This window comes from Schistocerca gregaria, chromosome 2 (assembly GCF_023897955.1).
Source record: "Schistocerca gregaria isolate iqSchGreg1 chromosome 2, iqSchGreg1.2, whole genome shotgun sequence".
NCBI classification, from domain to species: Eukaryota; Metazoa; Arthropoda; class Insecta; order Orthoptera; family Acrididae; genus Schistocerca; species Schistocerca gregaria.
Genome location: NC_064921.1, coordinates 982,031,640 through 982,046,682, shown reverse-complemented (window position 1 = coordinate 982,046,682; position 15,043 = coordinate 982,031,640). Strand labels below are relative to the sequence as shown.

Below are 15,043 nucleotides of genomic sequence, written 5' to 3'. Positions count from 1 at the left end.
ATTCACACAAAATGACGGAACAATAGGTACGTTTGCATCAATAATTGAATCGCCGAAACCATTCAAAGATGTCAAGTGCAATAAGACAGCTGGAAGTGTGATGTGGGTAGCAAGATTGTATCATGGAATTCACTGGAGTGACCCTGGCATCCCTTATAAAGATTTGGTGCAAGTGCTGCGAGCATTTGATCACAAGGAGACAGTAATATACGTTAAAGGCGATCAGAAGATTACCTGGCCGTGTCCAATCTTCAAGCACGCGGCTATTCGGAACCTGGAATATTACGATTGTCCATCTCTCCATCACCTTACATGTCAAACGCGTGGAGAAGAGGAAAATAGTGTTGCGTCTGCATGTGAAACTGTAAAATTACTTTTAAATTGACTCTTCAGTAAATAAATTTAATTGTGCATAAGAATTCTTGTGTTTTCTTTCTGTGATACCTACATCCGTAGAAGTAAGTTTATTGGTGGTACTGTGCATGAAGCGCATTCCGCGGGAGCTGTCTGAGGCCGGCCAGTGTGGGAAGCGGTTCTAGGCGCTTCAGTCTGGAACTGCGCGACCGCTACGGTCGCAGGTTCGAATCCTGCCTCGGGCATGGATGTGTGTGATGTCCTTAGGTTAGTTAGTTTTACGTAGTTCTAAGTTCTAGGGGACTGATGACCTCGGATGTTAAGTCCCATAGTGCTCAGAGCCATTTGATCCAACCAGCTGTCTGAGCCAGTTTACCTGCTTCCACCTCACCTGATCGGCGATGCGTCTGCTGTTGAAAGTGAGAGTTGTGGGGCGTGCTGTGTCAGATGTCTGCCGTTCAAAGTGATAGCCAGCACGTGCTAGGGGACTGGAAGACAGTGGCAGTGTCTGTTCATGACTGGCGGACCAAGTGCAGCACAACTCATTCAGAATTGATGTGTGTCTATAAGGCAGTGCACTGTGGCTGTACCATGTTTTTTTTGCATACATTTATCATATTTTTTTAATAATGAAAAGAATGATAATTATTGAGGGTCAAATAATAAGAACATTGGATAATACTATTCACAATAAAAAAAAGTGAATTTATTATTCAATTTAGAATTTTTTACAGTGTTTGCGAATTAGCAGTAAAATGATTCACTTTTTGACATTATACAATTTTATAGATACATTATTTCTTTTCGCGTAAAAAATATGAAATTTTTGCAGATAGGTGTTTTTACATTGTACATAACCATTGTGCCGAATTACAACTAAAGCAGAGGTACCACAAGCTAATTACACTATCTTACAGCGTAAATAATATCGCTAGTGAAGTTCCACCGGAAAGACTTTTTTAACTATAGGCAGACGTATTTTTACTTCAAATTAGTCGCTCTAAACCATTTTACACTAGCACGACCAACTGAAAATACATTTCAATCAAGTAAGTTGGTCTAAACATTTTCTTTCCAAATACAACCAACAACGAGGTGAACATATATTTGTCGTTATAAACATTTTTTTCCAATAGAATGAGCATATATATCATGAATTTAATTGGTGGAACTCACATACTTAAAACTAGTTTCGACTGGATGGCTAGCAGCAGGTGAAATTTACAAACTAAAATCCATAACAACATCTGAGATCAAAGCAGATAGGAAATGCGCAAAATTGTATTTCCGTCTTCTTCATTATAAAAGGTCCAAGTGAAGGTCTAAAATTTTATGTTTTTGCTCATATGTACATCAACTAGTAACATTCGTCAAAAAACATATAGAAATATATATGTAAAGACTTTTTTAATGCTTTTATTTTAGTTGTTTTTTAATTTTTTGTGTTTTTATGATTTTTTTCTTTGGTAGAATAAGTAATATTTATATTTACACACAGACACACTAAATACAATCTCAGACACATTCACACACTCAGACTTACACGGAAGTACGCAAGCAACAAAACACTCTTATCCAATAATTGCACTATGATAAAAGGTCATACTACTACTCTTATAGACACTCTCACTATCTCTCTCTCCCTCCCAATCAGAATTCCCCACCTCTTTTCTCATCACAAGTGAGTAGTGTGAGTACAGACGAGTTTCAATGCCATCATCACAGATGACCCTTTTATTATTATGAGGCGACAGACCCATTTTAAACTGCAGCACAGTGTAGACCTCGTGCGATATCGATCGAATACTTGTATGCCGTACCACATGCGGTGGCTGCTGCTCAGCACTGCGAACTCCACCACGTAGGCTCTGCAAATAGTCTTCGATAGATAGGGCTCTCGAGGCCATCAGCCGTACCCCCCGTAGACCGTCTCGGAGTGGGAACTTCCAATGTGCGATATGCATATATTTTTGACCGAAGACCTACAAACTCCACAATCCATTCAACTCGTCTTTCATGAAACCGATAACCTTCTTGTTTTGTGGAACAATACCATAAGGATTATCGGCAGCATAAGAAGACGTGTCGATTTCTTTGCTGTGGTACCTAATTACTTCATATGGATCACAGTTCTTCACTCAATAGATGAAGCTACCTGTATCCATATAAAGTAATTTAGGATCTGCCAAATGAGTTTTCACGAATTCATAATGAAAGCGGTGCATGTGGAGTTTGGACAGGTGTAATATGCACATCCTCACATGGATAGGTTTAGTGAACTCTACGGCAACATAATTCTTATTGAAAATGGTGATCCATTTAAAATTTGGTCTGGCAATGCATTTTATTGCGCCATAAAGCCCATCCCATTGCGTTCTAATAAAATTTTCTCGTCGTTCCCTCAAATTCTCCATAGTTTTGCCGAAATTTGAATTATTCATTAATTTATAAAAATCTTTCCCAAAGTGACACCATGCGTAAGGTGTCTGTCTCGTATTCAAATCAATATACTCCTTCAAACAGGGGGACTGCTAGAAGGAGATGGACCAGTTCCATACCCAAGCCCAGGTATTGCTGGAGGTTACGACAATGAATAATGTACCTCTGCTTGTATTTAACTTTAAGAAATTCGCATGTTGCGTGAAGTCGGGGTTCAGGTGATATTTTCACGGAGTTTGGCTGGAGCGGACGAGCGGCACTGCTCAAAGGCGGGGCAGAGGCGTGCGGAAGTTTACAACCGACCGTTACGAGTCGGCATGCGAAAGCGTCCCATTGGCGGAGATGAGCCGTCGGTGCAGGTAGGCACCCACTGCTTGGACAACAGAGGCAGGCCTTCGAGGGACAGCGCCTTGTTGGCGCTGGGCGTTACGCCGACGCCACTATGTCCAGATGAGCTGGAGCCTAAAGGCTTGTCCACACGCAACGATCTGTCTGCGCAAATGTCTGCGCACATCACATCTGCGCAGACAGATCGTTGCGTATGGACAGAAGATTTGCACCAACCTGAGGTGTGTGCAAACCTAGAAGTTGGAGTTGGAGGTTTGAGCAAAACCTCTCAAATCTGTGGGTGCAAACCACATCTGCGCGGAAAAGTTGGAGCGTGTGGACAGGAGATCGCCGCAAATCTGGCGCGAAACAATTGTTTGTTCAGTCTAGTGTTTTGTATTTGTGCGCACAGGGCATTAAAATGGCTGATACTCGTCCGTGTCCTCAAGAGTTTGTAAGTGAATTCATTGCAATATATAGAAACCACTCATGTTTGTGGAAGATTAAAAGTAAAGAATACAGCGAACGAGACAAAAAGACAGCAGCATACAATGCTCTAATTGAAAAATTGCGGGCAGTTGACGCCTTGGCAAAAAGAGAAACAGTAATAAAAATAAAAATAAATTCGTTTCGAACTGTTTACCGAAAAGAGTTATCCAAAGTTTGTAAGGTGTTAGGCAAATCCAACACCTTCCATGAAAACCCTGACATGATAAGCAAATCCAGTAGTATGTCACATAGCTCAGAATAAATCGTGACATTAAATTAACCAAAGTAATACGAGTAACGAGTGAGCAAATGGAATACCACAGACTAACACAAGAATGCCTAAATGCATGTCGTACCTTCCCACCGTGAGGCAGACGCAGTTCCGAGGAGAGAAACGAGGACAGAAGCCGAGAGCAGAACCGTGTTAAGCTAGAAGGCCCTACGATAAGGGACGGACACCCACGTCTCCAGCTAACCACTAGGGCTCACCACCCAAACGTTTTAGCGTGAGACTGTTTCGCGTCTCAGGTACGTCAAGGACAACCCCCAGCCCATGTTAAGAGCTAGAGCCCTCCAGAAAAGCAGTATAGATCTTACGATAACACAAAAAGGGCCACTACCACCCGCAAGTTTTAGCGTGAGACTTTTTCGCGTGTCTGTTACATTAGGACAATCCTCCAGCCCATGTTAAAAGGTAGAGCCCTCCAGAAGAACAGTATAGATCTCACGATAACGCTAAAAGGACCACACCAGCTACAGGTTTTAGCGTGAGAGTCTCTGTTACGTTGCAAACTTTAAAAAACATTGCCCCACCACGAAAAGTATAACGTTTCTCATTGGATAGACAGAATTTTTGTACGCGGAGCTTAAGGTTAACATTAAGACCCTGACTGGTCAGATGAAAACATAGCCAGATAGTTTTTTTAAACCAACTTCGGTAAATTGTAGTAAGGAGAAGTTAGAGGAGAGTTAGTTCCGAGACGGCGAGCTGGATGGCTGCTGCGCCGGCCGCTGTCGCCCTCACGCTGCCTGAACACCGACAAGGTAATGAACGCACGCGATGCCGCATTTTTGAGCGCATCAGGCTTTACTCAGAACTGCAGAAGTCTCATCTGTTACACCCCGTTTTTGCCTAATACTAATGGTGATCGTTAATTAAAACTCATGGTGTTCACATTTGCCACTTGAAGAACAGATCTGAAACGCGATGATTTTTCTTTTATATAGTTATTGAGAAGCCACATCAGCCACTGTAATTTACGACAAGTTAGATAAGTTATTAAAGATAATTGAGGGTCACTGTAGACCATTTTGATAGTTTTCTCTTTTGTGAAACTTAAATTAAACCTAGATTATAGATGTGATATGGCATAGGTCATCCTTTGATCGATTGTAGAACTTGGAAACCCATTTAGGGAATATTCGTTCACATTTATGTTGAACGCAGTTGGTTTCTACCATCCTGTATTAAAACATTTCCTTTTATCAATAGTGCAATTTATAAACGATGTTTTGTGAGTAGAATAAAATTCCCAATGGTAAACGTAACTGCTTTTTCGACGTTATTTTACCAGCTAACTAAAAATAGGAAAGCCTTCAACCCTTTCCACTATATTTAGTTAGTATTAAGATTCTTTTACAGGGAGTGCAGTGGAGCTGACGCTGAGATCATTTAGTATTTGGTTATATCATCGCTAGTCTCACTGAACTCTTCTGAATTCTACATGTCATGTGTGGTCTGGCGTCTCCTTACCAGCAACAGGTCCCAGGTTCAAACTAGTTAAATCCCTAAAAAACAAGCTCAGAGCGTCGTTGCGCGAAAGTGGTAGGGAGACACGATATAGTACAAACAGACACCACCATGAATGTTTAGAAGTTCAGAAAGCTAGAAGATCTGGTGTAGGAGTAGATCAAGTATACAAGCCAACGTTATGGTATTTTGATCTGCTTGGCTTTCTTAGTGATCAAGAAACGCCAAGACCAAGCAGGAGTACACTTGAAGATGAATTGGAGTGTCAATGTACGAGGAAATGGAACACGAGATAATGTAAAACAATATATTTCACATCCGTTTATCAAAAGTTTTTTCAAAAGAATATATTTGTGTGAAAACGTAATAGAAAATTAACTACTGTTATAAAAAGAACACATCCATCAAGACAGCGTAAATAGCTTCACATGTGTTCGGTATGATTTCACTCAACGCTTGTTTCGATATTGCAGTTCAAAATTCCAAATCCTTGTAGCTCCTTCCCGTTGCTAGGAGCCAGCAGCTCATGAGGAGAAATTGCCCTTCTCGTACAAGTATTTTTTCTCATAATATGAGGGGTTACAAGCTTTAAGAAATAATTATAAGTTTCGACATCCATCCGCAAATAGTTTCACTAGTTTTTAGGTTCGCCCTGCAACTCTTGCCTAAATTTACGTGAGAAAACTACTTTCGCTTTTGCAGCCACTGTCTACACCATTTCGACCGCTTTCTCTGTTTCCTGCGGTTGGTCTGAATGCCTTTTTTGCAACACAAGTTGCGAACACAGACCACAACAGAACTTCGTCCATTTCTATATTTCAAAGAAACTGAGTTAAATTTTTGATGTTCACGAAGAGCGTAGTCGCCTGCCACTGATATTTCTTTTCCACACCAACAGATGGCGGGCGAGTAGTAGATTGGGGTTTGTGTCGTGTGAACACACCACATTTGCAGCGATCTTTTGCATGTACAGACATCTGCGCCGATGTCTGCGCAGACAGATCGTTGCGTGTGGACCGGGCTTAAGGGAGCCTTACCACGAGTCTTAACGTTTTCTGCTGCTTTCTAAGAAAGCTAGTGCAATTACCTTTTCCAGCGCGAGGGCGAACAGAGAGACACGATTGGTGGGTTCAATTTTGAACGGAGTTTCAGTTTGTTCCAGAACATTCTAGGCGCAGTAAGGCATGGAATGTTTTGATGGGCTACAAGAAGCCAGGAAATAATAGTGGGAGTGAACTGTGCTGGTCTAGAGCCACGGAACTGGCCAGCTCGCAGAGGGAAGCTTTTGGAGCTGTTATCGAGGAGAAGCGTCTTAGCTCCTGTAGCGAGCGGACGTCGTGCTTTCGGCTGTGCTGCAGGAAAGTAAATTCTTTTCAGTGTGCTGCGCAGGACTTCGAATAAGTATACCAGCTGCAACTGAAACTAGTACTCAGTTAGGGGAACTGACGTGTTTTACTGTTGGAGACAGGCTGATTCCGTCAATTACGGTTGGGAATACTGTCTCATAGAAAGCAGACAGGAACAGAGCAATTTCCTTGAGCCACACTTTATTAAAGACGTACTGGATTCCGCCTTTTGGCTGGTGAGTCCCGTCTTAATAAGTGCGAGACGATTGGAAAGAAAGCAGAATTAGCTTTTGAATAGGAGTTTATGTTCAGGAAACCTGTTTTAGAAAATAAATTCATTTTTGTTACAATTGAGGCTCCTGGACGACGCAGACGCCATCGGCCGATTGCTGACCTTTCCACGACCCTACATTTGGTAACGTGATGCTCAGCTTCGGCATTTAATCCAATATTACGCACGCCTGTGATGAGCAGAGCTCAGTTTTCCAGCCACGCTCTTATTGAGAATTTGGTAATTGAAGTAGGTTTGTCTGACGTGTTTTATACCATGTGACAAGGGGAGAGAGTAGAAAATAACAAGTGCAGATGCGTTATCCGACCTTAAGAGTTAGTTTGGAAATATAAGGGCCATTGCCATTACTAGCTTGATTTTTACCATTTATAAATGTATGTCATTGTTTAATGTTAGGAAGATTATTGTTCAATAAATGTGTTCAATGCTATCCTTGTTTGTGATCAGTTCCCTGAACACTATTTAGTTATTAAATATTAATCAAAATTCGTAAAGGGGCAGTTTTAGTTAACAGGTTGGGTCTCATAACAGGCCTTCAGACAGAGCCAACAATCCAATCCAGTAGGGAAAGTGAACAAGTGAAAGCATTCTTGTTAAAACCCATCGACATTTGGTGGACCCGCCTAGGATCCTTCATCATTATTTATTGAAATTAACCCCTTCCAACCAGTCAACCATCCGTGGGTTATTTGCTTTCGCGTATCTATGAATACATTGGCAAAGACTCCTGCGGATCCCTCACTCAACGAAACGAAGGATGCCAGGATTGATCAATAATTCGATACTGCACTTCGTTTTCTTGAAAATCGCGTCCCAAGACAACCCAGGTGCCTTGTAATAAAAGGCAGGGCCCAGAGAATATGTGATCATACATAGACACCGAAACTTCTCGAAAACGTCTGCAAGCAAATGCGTATCTGTGTCCATGTAAAGCCGTGTCTACTCTCATAAATTAGAAATATTGAATTCCCGCCAGACATTCACGGCAGTCGGCCGGGGTGACCGAGCGGTTCTAGACGCTACAGTCTGGTATTGCGCGACCGCTACGGTCGCAGGTTCCAATCCTGTCTTGGGGATGGAAGTGTGTGATGTCCTTAGGTTAGGTCAGGTTTAAGTACACTCCTGGAAATTGAAATAAGAACACCGTGAATTCATTGTCCCAGGAAGGGGAAACTTTATTGACACATTCATGGGGTCAGATACATCACATGATCACACTGACAGAACCACAGGCACATAGACACAGGCAACAGAGCATGCACAATGTCGGCACTAGTGCAGTGTATATCCACCTTTCGCAGCAATGCAGGCTGCTATTCTCTCATGGAGACGATCGTAGAGATGCTGGATGTAGTCCAGTGGAACGGCTTGCCATGCCATTTCCACCTGGCGCCTCAGTTGGACCAGCGTTTGTGCTGGACGTGCAGACCGCGTGAGACGATGCTTCATCCAGTCCCAAACATGATCAATGGGGGACAGATCCGGAGATCTTGCTGGCCAGGGTAGTTGACTTACACCTTCTAGAGCACGTTGGGTGGCACGGGATACATGCGGACGTGCATTGTCCTGTTGGAACAGCAAGTTCCCTTGCCGGTCTAGGAATGGTAGAACGATAGGTTCGATGACGGTTTGGATGTACCGTGCACTATTCAGTGTCCCCTCGACGATCACCAGAGGTGTACGGCAAGTGTAGGAGATCGCTCCCCACACCATGATGCCGGGTCTTGGCCCTGTGTGCCTCGGTCGTATGCAGTCCTGATTGTGGCGCTCACCTGCACGGCGCCAAACACGCATACGACCATCATTGGCACCAAGGCAGAAGCGACTCTCATCGCTGAAGACGACACGTCTCCATTCGTCCCTCCATTCACGCCTGTCGCAACACCACTGGAGGCGGGCTGCACGATGTTGGGGCGTGAGCGGAAGACGGCCTAACGGTGTGCGGGACCGTAGCCCAGCTTCATGGAGACGGTTGCGAATGGTCCTCGCCGATACCCCAGGAGCAACAGTGTCCCTAATTTGCTGGGAAGTGGCGGTGCGGTCCCTTACGGCACTGCGTAGGATCCTACGGTCTTGGCGTGCATCCGTGCGCCGCTGCGGTCCGGTCCCAGGTCGACGGGCACGTGCACCTTCCGCCGACCACTGGCGACAACATCGATATACTGTGGAGACCTCACGCCCCACGTGTTGAGCAATTCGGCGGTACGTCCACCCGGCCTCCCGCATGCCCTCTATACGCCCTCGCTCAAAGTCCGTCAACTGCACATACGGTTCACGTCCACGCTGTCGCGACATGCTACCAGTGTTAGAGACAGCGATGGAGCTCCGTATGCCACGGCAAACTGGCTGACACTGACGGCGGCGGTGCACAAATGCTGCGCAGCTAGCGCCATTCGACGGCCAACACCGCGGTTCCTGGTGTGTCCGCTGTGCCGTGCGTGTGATCATTGCTTGTACAGCCCTCTCGCAGTGTCCGGAGGAAGTATGGTGGGTCTGACACATCGGTGTCAATGTGTTCTTTTTTCCATTTCCAGGAGTGTACTTCAAAGTTCTAGGGGACTGATGACCTCAGAAGTTAAGTGCCATAGAGCTCAGAGCCATTTCAACCATTCACGGCATGCTCATACTCTGCATTCGTTATGGCGTCGCCTGTGAGACTGCTGGAGAATGGAGTTATGTCGGGTAGCGTCGTTTCATTGAGTTTGGCCATATTATCCACATACTCCTATGGGAAAACCCCCTTCATAGTCACAAGTCGAAACTTTTCCTCGTTGGGAAATGCAGCTCGAGTGATATGCATTTCCCCACGAGGTAGTGTCTCAACAAGTTTCTGTAGAGGTGTCTGCATAAAACGTGGCGTATCAAGGAAGCAGAGCGCAATTCTCGACGTCATTCGTTTGGAGAATGAAATATACTTTTCGACGCTCTCAGGTAGGACACTCACCTGATCTTTCTCCAAACCGAATACGGCCAAGTGCTCAACTAGAAAGTGAGCGTCATTCCCACTTAAATTGTGGAAGAAGTGTCTAGGTAACTGGTACTTCAAATTGCATGCGTTGTGAGCTGCACTGTGAAATTTCCCCGTAAGATGACAGTGGTCCCTTTCCGCTTTTCTGTCTAAAGGCAGCCCACAAATATGACAACCAGCGGCGTTATTATATACATCTTCATTCTTCTTCGATTTGGTCATGGGAACGTTGCCGACATAAAGCTGATCAAACTCCTGTGAAACTTTTTCAAGCTCAGAGAGCAACCAAACCGCAGGATTATCCCTGACATAAGATTTGAATCAGTTACGGTTGGAGTCATATGACGATATAACTTAGTACACCGCTGCATATGGTACGTGTTTCTCTGTAAAGGTGGTGTGTGAGGTCATAGGGTCGGGTCGCTTTCACAGCTGGTCACAGGAGCGAGGAGGCACTCAAAGTCGGCGTACACTACAAACGGACATCGTTCCTGGTGGTGAACATTCTTAAACTTTATGAATTTGTTTTCCTCAGTAGGCATAATAACATGTACTGCATCCTTGGAGGTGCGGTCTACTAGATGTGTAGCTAATGACTCATCTGAGAAGATATAATTGAGGCACCATAATCAAATATGCTTTTTATAGGTATCTTTTGATAGTTGGGTCGATAGGAGTTGGGACATGTCCTTGATTCAAACATAGTGGTAATTGTCACCTTCAGACAAGAGCATCATATTTAAAAGCAGCTCTCGCTCACCGGCAAATTTTGAGAAATGGAGGGGGCCGATTACGATATGCGTGTGTTGCTCATCTGACTTGCTTGTCTTCTTATCCAGGCCCTAAACGTGTACCGATATGCCAGTATTCTGTTCCTCAAATTTAGGTATGTCCTGGACCCTAACGGGGAACTCAGTACCATCAAACTTACAATATGTGCTAATATCACTGACCTTGTAACTCGTAATAATAAGGGCTATCTCTTTTATCGTACTTTCTCTAGCAATCCGGGATTGACCATGCAAAACAAGCCTGACCTTTTGTATTTTGGACATTAATGCGTGCCTGCTTATTAGCTGTATCTTGAGGGAGCTTAATATAGCTAGACGCTCCATTTAACAGATCATGGATCATGAATATGGATGTCCAGGTGTAGAATTTGGCTCTGTGCCTTAGCTGAGCCGTTGACTTCCATCGCAGAAAACCGGCGCCCGCATCTTGTCATATTCGCAAATAACAACGAAAAAGCATGGGAAAACAAACGAACGATGTGGCGGACAACAGATGAGTGAGAAAGATGACCAGGGGGTGACTCCTTATACAGGGTGTTACAAAAAGGTACGTCCAAACTTTCAGGAAACATTCCTCACACATAAAGAAAGAAAATATGTTATGTGGACATGTGTCCGGAAACGCTTACTTTCCACGTTAGAGCTCATTTTATTACTTCTCTTCAAATCACATTAATCATGGAATGGAAACACACAACAACAGAACGTACCAACGTGACTTCAAACACTTTGTTACAGGAAATGTTCAAAATGTCTTCCATTAGCGAGGATACATGCATTCACCCTCCGTCTCATGGAATCCCCGATGCGCTGATGCAGCCCTGGAGAATGGTGTATTGTATCACAGCCATCCACAATACGAGCACGAAGAGTCTCTACATTTGGTACCGGGGTTGGGTAGTCAAGAGCTTTCAAATGCCCCCATAAATCAAAGTCAAGAGGGTTGAGGTCAGGAGAGCATGGAGGCCATGGAATTGGTCCGCCTCTACCAATCCATCGGTCACCGCTGAGAAACGTACGGACACTTCGACTGAAATGTGCAGGAGCTCCATCGTGCATGAACCACATGTTGTGTCGTACTTGTAAAGGCACATGTTCTAGCAGCACAGGTACAGTATCGCGTATGAAATCATGATAACGTGCTCCATTGAACGTAGGTGGAAGAACAAACTAAAATGAGCTCTAACATGGAAATTAAGAGTTTCCGGACACATGTCCACATAACATCTTTTCTTTATTTGTGTGCGAGGAATGTTTCCTGAAAGTTTGGCCGCACCTGTATATGTGTGATTATGTAGTACGATGTGATCTTAGGATGAACCAATGGCTGTTGAGAATTCTGTGGGGGTGGTAATTGAGTTCACTAGCACCCCTAGTAGCTGAAAGCTGGACTAGTCAGATGCTTCCAGGACATGGTGGAGAGCTGAGCATTATATAATGTATAAAATTATAGACAATTAATTGATGCTCTTTAGAATAGAGACTGGATGGTTGTGAATTCAGGATTTGAGGTCATAGTTTGTGTGTGTATTAGGAGGTATTGTGTTAGGATGAATGGTTTATTATTAAAAAGTGTGTTATATAAGTGTAATTCGAGATTGATGGTACTAAGAATGGCGTCAGTAAGTGCTGAAGGAAATTATTTGGAAAGTCTGGAGATGAATATTGTTAGTTATGTTTTTTTTTTTTCTTGGTAAAGAGAGAATGTTGTATGAATAATGAGAAGGTTAAGTGTAGACTGGGATTTGAGTTGGGAACTTTGTGTTAGATTCACTTGCAGGTAGGAGGGCTCTATATTGAATGAGTTCTTATTTTTGTTTAAATAGCGATTTGAGTTGAGAACTTTGCGTTACATTAAATAGACGAAAGCGATGGCTCACGTATACAGGTGTGTGTTTTTCGGGACAATTTTGGATTAGACGGTGCGATCACGTGGATTGAATAATGAGAGTCGTGTGATCAATTAACTAAGCAACGGGTCTCGTGGCGAACAAACATGCTGTTGTACAGTCATGGAAGTTTGCAGTCTCAAGGAAACAACTTTGGTGCCAAAAGTGTGGCAGGGCATTCTTGGTCGCACAGACAGCGGATGGCGAACTGTAGCATGACGTCAGCATCGGTGGGTTTGAACGTGTCCAGGAAAACAACTTTCGCGCCAAAAGTGTGGTACGGTGATGAATACACGTGGTGAAAGGACAATGGACCTTTTTGACGTCAGCATGGACAAGTTCGAAAGAGCAAAACATGTTCAGTGGTCTGAGCTGCCGACCGACCAGGTTAGTAGACATAGCCCAGTTGGCCTATTTTCAAGCCAAAATTCGAATTCCCTGCCATTTTCTGGGGGTTAGATTAGTAGAGATAGCACAATTGAACTATTTTCCCGCCAAAATCCACTGTTGCCAAGTCTACATGCTGCCATCTTGGATGCTGTTCTGGCCACGATCGTGAATGAATTTGGCAACAATCCAGAGTGAGACAGTACACAGGTACCCCACTACTCCCACATACTTCCATCTCGGAGAATCGGACTATAATAGCGCTCAAGGTGGATTCTCGATACCACTCAGCAATGGATGTGCTCCGAGAAATAATGCAATTAGCACCCCATGTATAGTGCAAAGTCGTTATCTCTGCGTCATCTTGATGTTAGGTGACTCAATTTGCAGCATAATACTGCTTTGCATTTAATGGCGTTAAATCTCGGATCTTCTAGGAGCTCAGTCTCCAAGACAAGGAGGCACGCCTCTAAATACCCAACAGGGTTGTGATACCTCCCTCCCACATTCTCAGTTCTAGTAAACGAAATGCGCCCCTATGAGTCCTAGCAGCCGCCGAGTATTCTAGGGGGGTCACTATGCCATTATTCTGATCCAAATCACTATTGATAGGATGGGGGAGAGCACTACCACTAGCCACAGGATAGTTACTATTACTGACCGTACTACTAGAACTAGGGGTCCAGCTGGTCGATGATGGGGCCGTGATGACGTGTCATTTACCGGGAGGGGTATGCGTGTCGGGACACGAACCTTGAGCTGGCGGCGGGGGTGAGCTGGCTGAGGAGGAGGCAGTGACTGCCAGCTGGAGCAAACGGGCTGCGGCGATGGGACCCAGAGTGCGATGCTCCGGCTACCGGGCGGTCCCCAGTGAGAGCACCTGCGTGTGGGGTCGGGTCCTGGTGCAGGAGCCGTGGTCACTGTGGCGTGGGCTTCGCGTGCGGCACCTAACCGTGCCCTGACGCTTGCCTTTGCAGACGCTGCTTCAATGAGGGGTGAGCCGCCGCCACCGCCCGTACACGTGTGACACCGCCATGTTTAGGCACGACCGCTGTAGAAGAAGAACAAATAGATATAAAATTAACAGATATAATAGATATAAAATAGATATAATAGATAATAGATAGATATAATAGATAATAGATAAAATAGATATAAAATTAATAAATTAATAGATATAAAATTAATAAGTACATTGTCTACTTCTGGTGGCGAGGTGAAGGAAAATGAATTATATATATATATATATATATATATATATAAGGAGAGCGAGTAATTACCTTTTTGGCTCTGGCTTCAAGGCATAAACAATTCGTCAGGTTATTCGACCACACCATCAAAAATTTCATCAGAGTCGTCGAATAGGAGCAAGAGATAGGACTGATCTCCTTGATCCTCACCTGCAACAAACAAGATATGTATAAATCGATTTGTTAGAGACAAATAACCTTACTATACTACTACTACTAGAGAAACGTAATGTTTTTTTAACTTACGTGTGCTGCTAAGCCATGTCATTATTACTTGCTGGAGGCTGCTCCATCATCTGTCGATGAACAGCTTCCAGCTGCATATCTATTGACTCGAGCTAGTCAGTAGCTGTTCCTGTAACACGACGAGATATAATTTTATTTATTTTGAATGCTTAGTTACAGTGAAAGATCATACACATGGATATTTTTCTCTGTACTTACGTGAGTGGTGTCCTCAGTTATCTGGATCTGTGGGCTGAACACAATTACGACATCTAGCGGTGCTATATCGAACATCCCCCAGCTCTGCTTCTAACTGAAAATAAAGAAAAAAATAAGAATTACGAAATATGAAAAAATTTTGAATGACCCATCTTGGATGACGTCATCGCCGCCTTGTTGGACAACGATACTTTGGAATGAGAGCGGCCTTGCTCCAATACTAATAAGATGTTTCGTGCAATCTGTTAAACATGTTTGTCGGAAAGAGTGGACGCCCTGGAACAACAACAAAATAGCGGAGAACTCTGCTGATGTGT

At 43.9% G+C, this 15,043-nt stretch overlaps 1 long non-coding RNA gene across 1 annotated transcript; it reads right to left on the bottom strand.

Moving 5' to 3' along the window:
* Positions 1-9,452: 9,452 nt before the first annotated feature.
* On the bottom strand, positions 9,453-14,804 carry LOC126336720 (uncharacterized). The gene is made up of 4 exons (XR_007564989.1): positions 14,727-14,804; positions 14,529-14,637; positions 14,313-14,432; positions 9,453-14,083 (listed from the first exon to the last, which is right to left on the bottom strand). It is a non-coding gene; the product is annotated as an uncharacterized LOC126336720 (long non-coding RNA).
* Between the last annotated feature and the right edge of the window lie 239 nt (positions 14,805-15,043).